The sequence below is a fragment of the Castor canadensis genome, chromosome 12 (assembly GCF_047511655.1).
Source record: "Castor canadensis chromosome 12, mCasCan1.hap1v2, whole genome shotgun sequence".
Taxonomy (NCBI): Eukaryota; Metazoa; Chordata; class Mammalia; order Rodentia; family Castoridae; genus Castor; species Castor canadensis.
The window spans coordinates 106,723,510-106,736,011 of record NC_133397.1 but is presented as its reverse complement, the minus strand read 5'-3'; the positions used below and the strand labels follow the sequence as shown (position 1 = coordinate 106,736,011).

Below are 12,502 nucleotides of genomic sequence, written 5' to 3'. Positions count from 1 at the left end.
GAGGGAATTGCTCAAACAGAGTGGTCAAGAGGACCCGCTGTTTCTGGCTGGACAAAGCTGTTTTCCCCCCAGCTACCTGGTTCCTGGCTGCTTTCTGAAAACTTCTCTCCTTATACACAGTACTTAAGAACAGGGAAAATTTAAATGACCTCATAACTAAAATAGCTCAATAGCAGCTCCTCAAGACAGCTCCTGTCCTCCAGTCACAGCTCCTTCCAGTTGATAGGCTTCTTGCCAGACTTCTGCAGCAGTTCGTTGGCCTTGGAAAAATGTCTACATCCAAAGAACCCCCTGTACACGGACAACGGGGAGGGGTGGGCAGTCTGCAGGACATGATGCCGCTTCCTATCGATGGCACTGCCCTTCTTCTGAGCATAGGAGCCCCAGAGCAAGAAGACAAGGCCGTTCAAGTTCTGATTTCAGCCAGGACACAACTGCGTCGGTGAACTCCCAGCCTCTCTGCTTGTGAGAATTGGCTTGATGGGCGCGGTCAGTAAGGACGGCGTTGAGGAGGAGGACACCTTGCTTGGCCCACCCAGATAAATCTCCGTGGCCAGGATGGGCAAAACCATCTACATCTGTAGAAAGCTCTTTGTAAATGTTTTCCAAACTGGGCGGAGGTGGAACAGGTCTTTGGACACTAAAGCAGAGTCCGTGAGCTTGACTGGGTCCATGATAAGGATCCTGTCCCAAGATGACAACCTTCACATCTCTTATGTCACACATTTGGGTCCACGTGAAGACTTGGTGCGGGGGGTGGATAAACAGTGTAATGTTTTCTTTCTTCTGCAACAAATCCCATTAGCTTGATGAAATACGGCTTCCCGAACTCCCCGCTGAGCTGCTTCTTCCAGCTCTCCCCGAAGCCCACGGGCACATTGCGGGCCGCGAGTTGGAGCAGGGCCGCGGCTTTGTTCCTCTGGATGCGGACCAGCTGCTCCGGGCTCAGAGGAGAAGAGGGCGGCGTGCGGGGCTCGTCCTGTCCCGCACATGACTTCTTGGCGGGGCTGGCCTGCGAGGGGTCCCCGTAGCGGCGGGTCACAAACCGGATCGGCCCTTTCCCGGGCGCCCGCAACTTCTGGGCCAAACATAAGGGCCAAGGGCGAAAGGCGCCCATAGGTGCGAGCAAAACCAGACTCTGGATACCCAGGGTTGCGCCCACTCCGTAAGATTTGGTACTAAAATGGAGAGGAGCCGAGAGGCAGATGCGCGGCGTCCCCTGGAGGATTGCACCGTACTGGGGTACCCGCATCCAGGCGCCCCGCCGTGCAGGACCGGCCGCCACTCGCGTTTCCACGTACACATTTTTAGTTTTTTAAGGAACGTCTATATGATTTCCATAGTGACTGTGCGAATTTACATTCCCATCAGCAATATTAGGGCCCCCTTTGTATTTTAGTCTCCATTTCATTAGTTTCTGCCCATATCTTTACTATTTCTGTTGCCTGCTTTTAGGTTTGGCTTGTTCCCGTTTTTCAAAGATAATTATCTCTGATTTTATTACGTAGGCATTCATAAGTATAAACTTTCCTTTTAGCACTTCTTTTTATCTGTCCCAAAGGTTCTAGTAAGTTGTGTTTTCATTTTCATCTACAAATCTTTCCCTTCCGTCCCTCCTGTCTTCGGTGACCCCCTGATCATTCAGAAGTGAATTATTCAGTCTCCATGGATTAGAGGATTTTTTGTAGTTTCTCTTGTTGATTTCTCATTTCATTCTATTGTGGTCTGATAAAGTACAGGAAGTTATTTCAATTTTCTTGTATTTGTTAAGACTTGCTTTATATTTTAAAATATTATCTATTTTGGAGAAAAGTCCATGGGCTGCTTAAGAAGAGTGTGTATTGTTTGGCTGTTGGGTGGAACACTCTGTGATGTCTATTAAGCTCCTTTATCTACAGCATCAATTCGTTCTGAAGTTTCCTGGTTGATTTTTTGTCTGGATGACCTGTCTATTGGCAAGAGTGGGGAATTATTATTGTGTTCAGGTCGATCTAAGTTTTTATGTCTGGCAGTGTTTCCTTTATGAAATTTGGTGTGCTGGCATTCAGTGTGTATGCATTTACGATAGTTAAATCCTATGGATTATTCCTTTATCAATATGAAGTGACTTTACCTCTTCTGACTAATTTTAGCTTGGAGTCTGCTTTTTTCAGATTCTAGTATCACTACTCCTGCATGCCTTCAGGCTGTATTTGCTTGGAAAACTTTTTCCATTCTTTCACTTTAAGCTTGTGTTTTCCTTTGTCAGTGAAGTGTGTTTCTTATTTGCAACAAATGGTTGGGTCTTTTTTTTTTTTAATTCAATCACCAGTCTGTTTTTTGATTAGAGAACTGAGACCATTCGCATTCAGAATTCTTACTGAAAGTCATGTAGTAATTCCTGACATTTTGTTGGTTTTTGTAGTGTATGGTTCTTTCCTGTACTTCACTTGCTATCTACTTATCTGGTGCGATTCATTTTTTCCCATATTTTCATGGTTGCTTTTATCTTCCTCTTCTGTGTGTTGAATTCCTTTGAGTATCTTCTGCAGTGCTGCTTTAGTTTTTGTTTATTGTGGAATGTTTTTATTTCTTCTTCAATTATGAATGACATCTTTGCTGGGTGAAGGAATCTAGGTTGGCTGTTATTTTCTCTCAGACTTTGAAATACGTGTTCCATGCCCTCCTTGCTTTTAAGTATTGCTTTTAAATCTGCTGTTATTTTGATGGGTTTGCCTATATAGGTGACTTGACACTTCTTCCTTGCAGCTTTCCACATTCTTTCCTTATTCTGTATTTTTAATGTTTTAACTATAATATGATGTGGGTTCTATTCTGGTCTTGTCTGTTTTGGAATCCTAAAAGACCTCTTATACCTGGATGGGTATATCTTTCTCAAGATTTGGTAAGTTCTCTGCTAATACTTTGGTTGTTTTGACAGTACCAGAGTTTAAACCCAGGGTCTCATGCTTGTTAGGCATGTGCTCTGCCTCTTGAGCCACTCTGCTAGCCTTTTTTTTTTTTTGGTGTTGAGTAGTCTTGAGGTAAGGTCTCAAACTATTTTGGACTGGCCTTGAGCTGTGATCCTCCTGATGTCTGCCTCTCAAGTAACTAGCATTACAGGTGTGACCCACTGGTGCCTAGCACTGCTAATACTTTTTTTTCTTTACTATGTTTCCTGTGCCTTATCTTACACCTCTTCTCCCATGACTCACAAGTTTAGTCTTTTAGTGGAGAACCAAAGATCTTGCATATTGTGCTTATACTTCTTCATTCCTTTTTCCTTATCCTCATCTGATTTTTCTATTGCATCCACCTTGTCTTCAAGCCCTGATATTCTGTCTTCCATTTGATTCAGAGAGGCTTTCAACTAAATTCAAAGAGAATATGATAAATAGCTAAATGAATCCCAAGATGTTATTAATAAACAGCTGGATGAAATAAGACAAAAGTGCAAGACATGAAAGGGGAATTCTATAAAGATACAGAAATCCTAAAAAAATTAAATTGAAATTCTGGAAATGAAAAACATTATAAGTCAAATGACATGTTCTCTTAATTGATCAACTAACAGTCTTATGGGCTGGAGGTGTATTTCAGTGATGGAGCACTTGTCTAGCATGTATAAGTCCCTGGGTTTGATCCCCGGCACCAGGAAAAAAAAAAGCCTTAATTAGATCAGGTAATGGTTTCTACTGTTATTATCCCCATTTTTATAGATGAGAAATTGAGACAAATTGAGTCATCTAACCCAAACCTTTCAGACTCCACAGTTGTTTGTATGTTCCAAATTGCTACACCAGCCTTGGTGCCTGAATATTCCAGGCGTTCACTAAGTATTTGTTGAAAATCTATAAAAAAGAATAAGCAGTAGATCCTGCCCTTAGGAAATCTGTAGTCTTCTATGAGAAAGACATGTAAATAATTTATTACTGCTTAACAAGTAAATTATACAAATTCACTTGGCTTAGCACAGAGGAGGGAGTCTCAGAGAGCTCCAGCCCAAGTGTCAAGAAAGGTTTCACATGGGAGATGCGAAACAAGATTTAAATTTTTTTAAAATGTATCAGATAGGGATGAGGCAAGATTGGGGTTTGCAAAGTTGAAAAGGGAAGCAATGATCAGAGAGAGGAAGAGAAATACACGTGGTTCTCACTCCTGAAGGGTGAAGGTTGAAGGTTGGAGGTGCTGGGAAAGCTCCCACGGCCAGCTTGCCCAGGTCATATTACTGAGTTTGAACTCGACCCTCTAGGAAGTGTGTGAGAAGTCATTGGGAAATTTTAGTCTGGAACGTCTATGGCTATGTTTCTCTTAAAGTGCCCTGGCAGCAGGGCAAAGGACAAGGCTCAGACCAACTAGACTGCATTGGTCCAGGTGGAAAATTAAGGCCCTAGGTTGTGCCAGCTCCGGCAGAAATAACTCAAAGATCGTAGGGCCAGGCAACGTGGTGTGCATCTGTAATGCTCGCTGCTTGGGAAGCTGAGGCTGGAGGATCACTTGCCTAGAAATATGAGGCCAGCCTCCCATCTCAAAAAAAAAAAGCGGGGGTGGGCGGGGAGGGAGTAGAGAACATGGTTTTAGTGTTACCCAAGACCCTGAGTTCAAACCTCAGTACCACAAAGAAAAAAAAATGATTCTGTTTTCCTTTATTGTTGTGATGGGGGGAGGGTGGAGAATGCTTATGGCATTTACACAGGTTCTTACAATGTATCAAATATATCATCCCTGAATTCAGCTCCTCAACCACTCTCCTTCATCCTCCCCTGGCCTCCAGTTTCTGGAGTAGTTTCAACAGGCATCATTTTTGCATTTACTTCCATATGTACACATTTTATTTCACTGTGTTCACCCTCTTTCCCCAACACCTCCCTGCTCCCACTGGTGCCATCCATCCCCCCTAGGCAGGGTTTGAGAGAGAAGATAAAATGAAAAACATGACATTTTAGCTTGAGATAAAGGTAGCTACACAGGAAGTTTCCTTGTGATATTTCCATGTATTTATGTATTATAGCCCCAATTGGATTATCTCCTCTAGTTTTCTTCATTCTGCCTTATCCCTTTCTTATGGTGGTTTCAGTCAGTTTAAGATTTCTATGTTCATTCTTGTATAGTGAGTATATCAACCTTATTCAAGTTCTTAGTTTCCCTACCTCTCTCATGCATGACTTCCCCTTAGTGTGACCAATATTTCATAATATCGCTACATTCGTGTTAGGTCTATATTCCACAAATGAGAGAGAACATGCAGCTTTTGACCTTCTGAGTCTGGCTAACTTAACTTAAGATGATGTTCTCCAGTTCCATCCATTTGCCTGCAAATTACAAAACTTCATTATTCTTTGTGGCTGAGTAAAATTATACTGTGTATAAATACCATATTTTCTTAATCCATTCATCAGTAGTGGGGCATTTAGGCTGTTTCTGTAGCTTAGCTGTTGTGAATAGTGCTGCAATAAACATGGATGTATGGGTGCTTTTGTTGTAAGTTGACTCACAATCCTTTGGATATATCACTAGGAGTGGTATTGCTGGATCATATGGCAGACCTATTTTTAGTTTTTAAGGAGCCACCATACTATTTTACATAGTGGTTGTACTAATTTACATTCCCACCACAGTGTATGAGGGTTCCTTTTTCCCCACATCCTCACCAACACTTTTTGTCATTTGTGTTCTTGATGGTAGACATTCTAACAAGAGTAAGGTAGAATCTTAATAAGGTTTTGATTTGCATTTCCTTTATGGCCAGGGATGGTGAGCATTTTTTCATGTGTTTTTTAGCCATTTGAAATTCTTCCTTTGAAAAGGCTCATTTGCCCATTTCTTCATTTCAGTTCATTTGCCCATTTCTTCATTGGGTCATTGATTTTGGGGAGTTTTGTTTTTTGAGCTCCTTGTTATTCTGGTTATCAACCCCTTGTCAGAGATATAGCTGGCAAAGATTTTCTCCCATTCTGTGGATGGCCTCTACAATTTAGAGACCATTTGTTTTGTTGCGCAGAAGCTTTTAAATTTCATGTAGTCCCATTTGTAGATCCTTTCTCTTAGTTACTGAGCCACTTGAGTTCTACTGAGGAAATCATTACCTATGCTTATTGCCTTCAGCATATTCCCTGTTCTTTCCTGGGCTAGCTTCAAGATTTCAGGTCTTATATTAAGGTCCTTAATCCACTTTGAGTTGATACTAGTACAGGGTGATAAGCATGGATCTAGTTTCAGCTTTCTGCAGACAAATATGCCGTTTTCCCAGCAATATTTGTTGAAGAAGCTTTTCTTCATCATATGTTTTTGGTGCCTATATAAAAAATTAGGTGGGCATAGCTGTGTGGATTCATATCTGGGTCCTCTGTTCTGTTCCACTGGTCTTCGTGTCTGTTTTTGTGACAGTACCATGCTGTTTTTATTGCTATGGCTCTGTAGTATAGTTTAAAGTCGGGTATTGTGATACTACAGTGTTACTCTTTTTGCTCAGTTTTGCCTTGGCTAGTCATAGTCTTTTGTGCTTCCAGATGAACTTTAGGGTTGATTTTTCAAGCTCTGTGATAAATGTCATTGGAATTTTTATGGGAATTGTGTTGAACATTCCTTTTGGTAGTATAGCTATTTTTACTCTATTGATGCTGCCAATCCATGTGCATGGGAGATCTTTCCACTTTCTGTAGTCTTCTTTGATCTCTTTCTTCAGTGGTTTGTAGTTCTCCTTGTAGAGGTCATTTACATCCTTTGTTAAGTTTATTCCTAGTTTTTTTTTTTTTTTGAGGCTATTGTAAATAGAATTGATTTCCTATATTCTTTCTCAATCTATTCATTGTCGGTGTATGGAAAGACTACCGATTTTTGTAATTTATGGTGTCAAGGAGTTTTTTGGTGGACTTTTAGGTATAAGATCATGTCATCTGTGAATAGAGATAGTTTGACCTCTCCTTTACCTATTTGTATTCCTTTTATTTCTTCTTCTTGCCTTATTGCTCTGGCTAGAAATTCCAAGACTATGTTGAATAGGAGTAGGGAGAGTGGGCATCCTTGTCTCATTAGTGACTTTAGGGGAAACGGTTTCAGATTTTCCCCATTAAGTATGATGTTGGGTATAGGCTTGTCATATACAGCCTTTATCATGTTGAGGTACATTCCCTGTATTCCTAGTTTTATCAGAACTTTTATCATGCAATGGTGTTGAATTTTATCAAAGGCTTTTTCTGCATCTATTGAGATGATCAAGTGATTCTTGTCTTTGCTTCTGTTAATATGCTGATTTGTGTATGTTGAACTACCCCAGCATCCCTGGGATGAAGCTGACTTGGTCATGGTGATCTTTTTGATGTGTTGTTGGATTCGGTTTGCCGTTATTTCACTGAGGATTTTTGCATCTATGTTTGTTAAGGAGACTGGCCTGTAGTTCTCTTTTTTGGGTGTGACCTTGTCTGGTTTTCGGATGAATGTAATACTGGCTTCATACAAGAGTTAGGCAGTGTTCCTTCCCTTTCTATTTCATGGAAAAGTTTGAGAGTTGATATTAGTTCTTTAAATGTCTGGTAGAATTCAGCAGAGAATCCATCAGGTCCTGGACTTTTCTTTTATGGAGATTCTTTATTGCTGCTTCAATTTCATTGTGTGTTATAGATCTGTTTAGGTGGTTAATATCCTCTTGGTTGAGATTTGGATGGTCATATGTATCTAGAAATTTGTCCATTTCTTCTAGATTGAATATAGGTTTTCAGAGTAGTCCCTGATGATTCCCTGGATTTCCTTGGTGTTTGTTGTTATCTCCCCTTTTTCATTTCTGATTTTGTTAATTTGTGTCTTTTCCCTCCTCATTTTAGTCAGATTTACCAGGGGCTTGTCAATCTTGTTTATTTTTTCAAAGAACCAGTTTTTTGTTTCATTGATTTTTTGTATGTTTTTTTGTTCTCTATTTCGTTGATTTCAGCCCTTATTTTTATTATATCTCTCCTTCTGCTTGTTTTGGGTTTAGCTTGTTCTTGTTTTTCTAGGAGTTTGAGATGTAGCATTGGGTCATTTATTCGTGATCTTTCTGTATTTTTAATAAATGCACTCATGGCTATAAACTTTCCTCTTAGGACTGCCTTTGCTGTGTCCCATAGGTTCTGATAGGTTTGTTTTCATTTTCACTAATTCCAGGAACTTTCTGATTTCTTCCCTTATTTCTTCTATGACCCACTGATCATTGAGCAGCATGTTGTTCAGTCTCCAATTATTTGCATATCTTCTGCTGCTGCTTTTGTTGTTGAGTTCTAGTTTTATTGCATTGTGATCAGATAGAATGCAGGGGGTTATTTTAATTTTCTTATATTTGTTGAGACTTGCTTTGTGCCCTAAGATATGGTCTATTTTGGAGAAAGTTCCATGAGCTGCTGAGAAGAATGTATATTGTGCTGTTGTCAGTGGAAATATTCTGTAGACATCAGTTAAGTACATTTGCTCTGTGGTGTCATTTAGTTCTAGGATTTCTTTGTTGGTTTTTTGTCTGGATGACTTAGCTATTATTGACAGAGGTGTATTAAAGTCTCCCACTACCACTGTGTTTGGGTCTATATGTGGTTTTAAGTCCTTTAGTGTATGTTCAATGAAGTTGGATGCGCTGACATTGGGGGCGTGTAAGTTGATAATTGTTATTTCCTCTTGAAGTATTGCTCCTTTTATTAGTATAAAGTGACCTTCTTTGTCTCTTTTGACTAATTTAAGTTCAGAGCCCACTTTATCTGATGTAAGTATTGCTATTTCTGCCTGTTTTGGGGGGCCATAACTTGGTAAATGGTCTTCCAGCTTTTCACCCTAAGCCAGTGATTGTTTCTGTTAATAAAGTGGGTCTCTTGTAAACAACAGAATTTTGGGTCTTCTTTTTTAATCCAGTTTGCCAAATGCTGTCTTTTGACGGGGGAGCTGAGTCCTTCAACATTCAGTGTTAGTATTGAGAGGTATGTGGTGATTCCTGCCATTGAGTTGTTTTTGTTATTTAAGGCTTTGAGTGTGTGCAGCTGATTCAATGCTGCTCTCTGCGTATTTGTCTGTTCTTCACATGAGGTTTGATACTTCCATCCTTTCATGGTTATATTTGTTTTTGTCTTCTGTGCGTAGGATTCCTTTCAGAATCTATGGTAGTGGTCGCTTGATGGTCATATATTGTTTTACTTTCTCTTTATCATGGAAGCTTTTATACCTGAATGATAGTTTTGCTGGGTAGAGTATCCTAGGACTGAAAATTTTTTCTTTCAGTGCTTGAAATACATCACTCCATGCTCTTCTTGTTTTTAAGATTTCTGTTGAGAAATCTGCTGTTATTTTGATGGATTTACCTTTATATGTTATTTGTTTTTTCTCTCTTATAGCTTCCAATATTCTTTCTCTGTTCTCTGTGCTAGTTGTTTTAATGATGATATGCCATGGGGAGGTTCTATTTTGGTCAAGTCTATTTGGTGTTTTGAATGCTTCCTGTACCTGAATGGGCAACTCTCCCTTGAGATTTGGGAAATTTTCTACTCTTATTTCGTTGGACATATTAAGTATCCCTTTGGCTTGCACTTCTTCTCCTTCTTCGATGCCCCTGATTCACGGGTTTGGTCTTTTGATGGAGTCGCTGAGTTCTTGCCTATTCCTTTCTCAGCTTTTGAGTCTTGTCCAAGAAATCTGCTCTTTCTTTATTATCTATTTTGCCATCAATCCCTGAGAGTCTGTCTTCCACTTGTTCTAGTCTGTTGAAGTGGCTTTCCGCTGTATTTTTTAATTTGATTTAAGGAAATTTTTATTTCCAGAATTTCTGTTTAACTCTTTTCTGCGGTTTTCCATATCTTTGTTAAACTCCTCTTTCATATTTTGTGCTGTCTTCCTTAATTCAATATTTTTTTTATGGTCTCCTTTGTTTCACTTTGAAGTTTGTTCAAGTCCTCTCTGAGTTCATTTAGTTGTTTCTGCATCTTCTTGAGTTTTTTTTTTTTATTTGTGATGTCTTGATATTCTTTGAGTTCATCCTGTGCATTCTGTTTAGCCATCTCTTGTAGCTTCTCCATAAGTATTTCAATGGACTTGTTCATGATTTCCTCTTTGAGAAATTTTTATAGATGTCATTGGGCTTATTGGCCATATTTATCATCATTTTGTTGGGGTCAGGAACTGGGTATTCATTTTCTTCATTTCCCACTAACTCCTCTATTGGATTGTTGGTCTTTCGAGGGGTGAAATTCCCTTGCCTTCTTCTCCCCTTGCTTCTATTTTGTGCTGTGCTCCTATGTTATTGATTGGCTAGTTGGGGGTTTTGATCTCGCATTGTCTTTCCCTTCACTTAATTATTGTGTTGTGATGGGCTTAGTTGTTAGCTAGGTTGATGTGCTATTTATGTGCCTGACCTGGAAATGTAAATTAGCAATAACAAATTTACCAAGTTCAATGCCAGACCAGTTGTTTATAGTATATAGAGTACCCCCTGGTGATAATATCCTTAAGCAGTGGGAACTGGGTGTGTGTGGGGGTAACAGTTTGGCTAGAGATAGATACTTGGGTAATTTGGAAAGGTGGTGCTAAAAGGGGAAACAGAAGCGGGAGAAGAGGTATGGGGGCTATAGGTTTTTAGGGCCCTTGTGTGTGTCGGGGTATAGTCCTGTTGTAGTGGAGGGTGCTTGTGTCAGGGATTGCAGAGGGATAGGGGTGTGTAGGGTTGGTATAGTAGACTAGTCAGCGAGTGGTAAGTGTGGAGGAGGTAGGGGCAGTGAGGTGAAAGGTAGGGGAAGGAGAGGAGGAAGTGGTGAAGTCACCAGAGGTAGAGAATGGATGAAAAGGAGCAGGAAAAAAAATAGTTGAGGAGGAGAACAATGGATTATGGCACAAAAAAAGGAGAGAAAGTGAAGGGAGTAAGAATAGAGATAAGAAAATAGTAGTAATAAAAATAAAAATACTAAATAAAAAGGGAAAAACTGAGAAAAAATAAAAATGACAAATGGAATAAAGTAAAAGCAACAACAACAACAATAAAATAAAATCAGTTTGGCGAAAGTTCTGAAATTATTCCTTTGGCATCAAATCCAGGCACTGGTGCTTATGATTGGGGCTTTCTCAGTGTCCCTGTCTCTTCTCAAGGTTGGTGTTCTGGCCTGTATGGAGAAGGGTGCTGCCCCTCTTGTTGAACAGCTTAGTGGGAAGTCAGCTGGGGTTTTTTCTAGTCCTGTTTTCCTTGGTCTGATATGCCATCTGTTGTAGGCAGGAGCTCTGAAATAGTCTTACCAAAAGGCAGGCATGTGTGCAGTAGTTGGTTCCTTCTGCCCACAAGGCAGGTTGCAATTAAGGTCTTTGATTGCTTACTACCAGATTGTCCAAGGTGGTCAGATATGTTGCTGTTTTCACCAGGTGGCAGGTGAGTCACTCCATATTCATTCCTCTGGCTAGTAAGCTCTTCCCCCAACAAGGTGGCAATTCAGTTTTGTGCAAAGTCCACAGCCCCAGGAGATTAGCTCAGCAATCTGCCTTGCCACTGCTCTGGGAGGTTGGCTTCTCACTCCACTCCTGCTGTCACTGTTTGTTCCTTGCCACCCCCACTTGCAGAGTTCACTCCTTGCTGCACCCCCACTCTCCAGATTTGGTTGAGCATTTCATTCTGCCCCCACTGACAGTAAATTATACTCACTGTCTATGTCATTCAGTTTTGTTCAGGGGACTGCAATCTGCCTATGAGCTGCCCCTGGGTGGGCATGTGGTGTGCAGTGCTCACCTGTTGGGTTTGCAGATTTGGATCCAGGCCAGTGGGGAGAAATGGAAGATGCTCACTGGAACTGAGTCCAGGCCAGGGTGGCTTTCCACAGGTTAGGAGTCCAGTACATCACAGAATTAAGTTCTATTTGATCCTCTGTTTTCTGCTTTTTAGGGGTAAAAAAAAGAAAGGGAGAAATGGCCAGAGGCTTTTCCCAAGGCAGGCACGCCCTAGGGACTGTGCTGTGCCAGGATTTTCCTAGCAATTAAAAGCTGTTTTAAGGCTCAGTCCTTGAATTTCATGTGCACCCTATGTGTTGGTGGTTATTAGGTTGGCTAAAAAGAATCAGAATTACCCAAAGGTAGCTACCATGACTCTAAGTGGTTTCTGAAATCGTGGAGCTCAGGAATTCTGATTCCCTCTCCTATCTGCCATCTTGGATCTCAAAAGAAAGATTTTTAGGGAATGCTGATAGGAATTTATACTGGATGTGGAGCATGGAGGCCAACCATGTGTCTGGGTAGATTCTGGTGACTTCAGCCACCATGGACTTACCAGTAAAAGAGAAAGCAATGGTTTCAGTTTCAGACTCACAATTGAGTTTCCTGAAGGACCTTGAAGTAGAGGTGATAGACTTCAGCTAGAGAACTACGCTGGAGCTTAAGGAAGGAGTTAGGCTAGAAAACTGTCTGTGGCAGTCAGTGTTTGGATAGGGAGCGAGAGGCAGTGGTGTGCAGCAGAGAGGCTGAGAGCCCTGGAGAAGGTTGCGATGTCAGGTGATCTGGAGAGGAGGATCTGGTGAAACACAGACCTAGGGGTAAGGGAAAA

At 40.8% G+C, this 12,502-nt stretch overlaps 1 pseudogene; it reads right to left on the bottom strand.

Annotated features, from left to right (window-relative positions):
• On the bottom strand, window positions 1-1,292 carry LOC109692490 (uracil-DNA glycosylase pseudogene; annotated as a pseudogene).
• Between the last annotated feature and the right edge of the window lie 11,210 nt (window positions 1,293-12,502).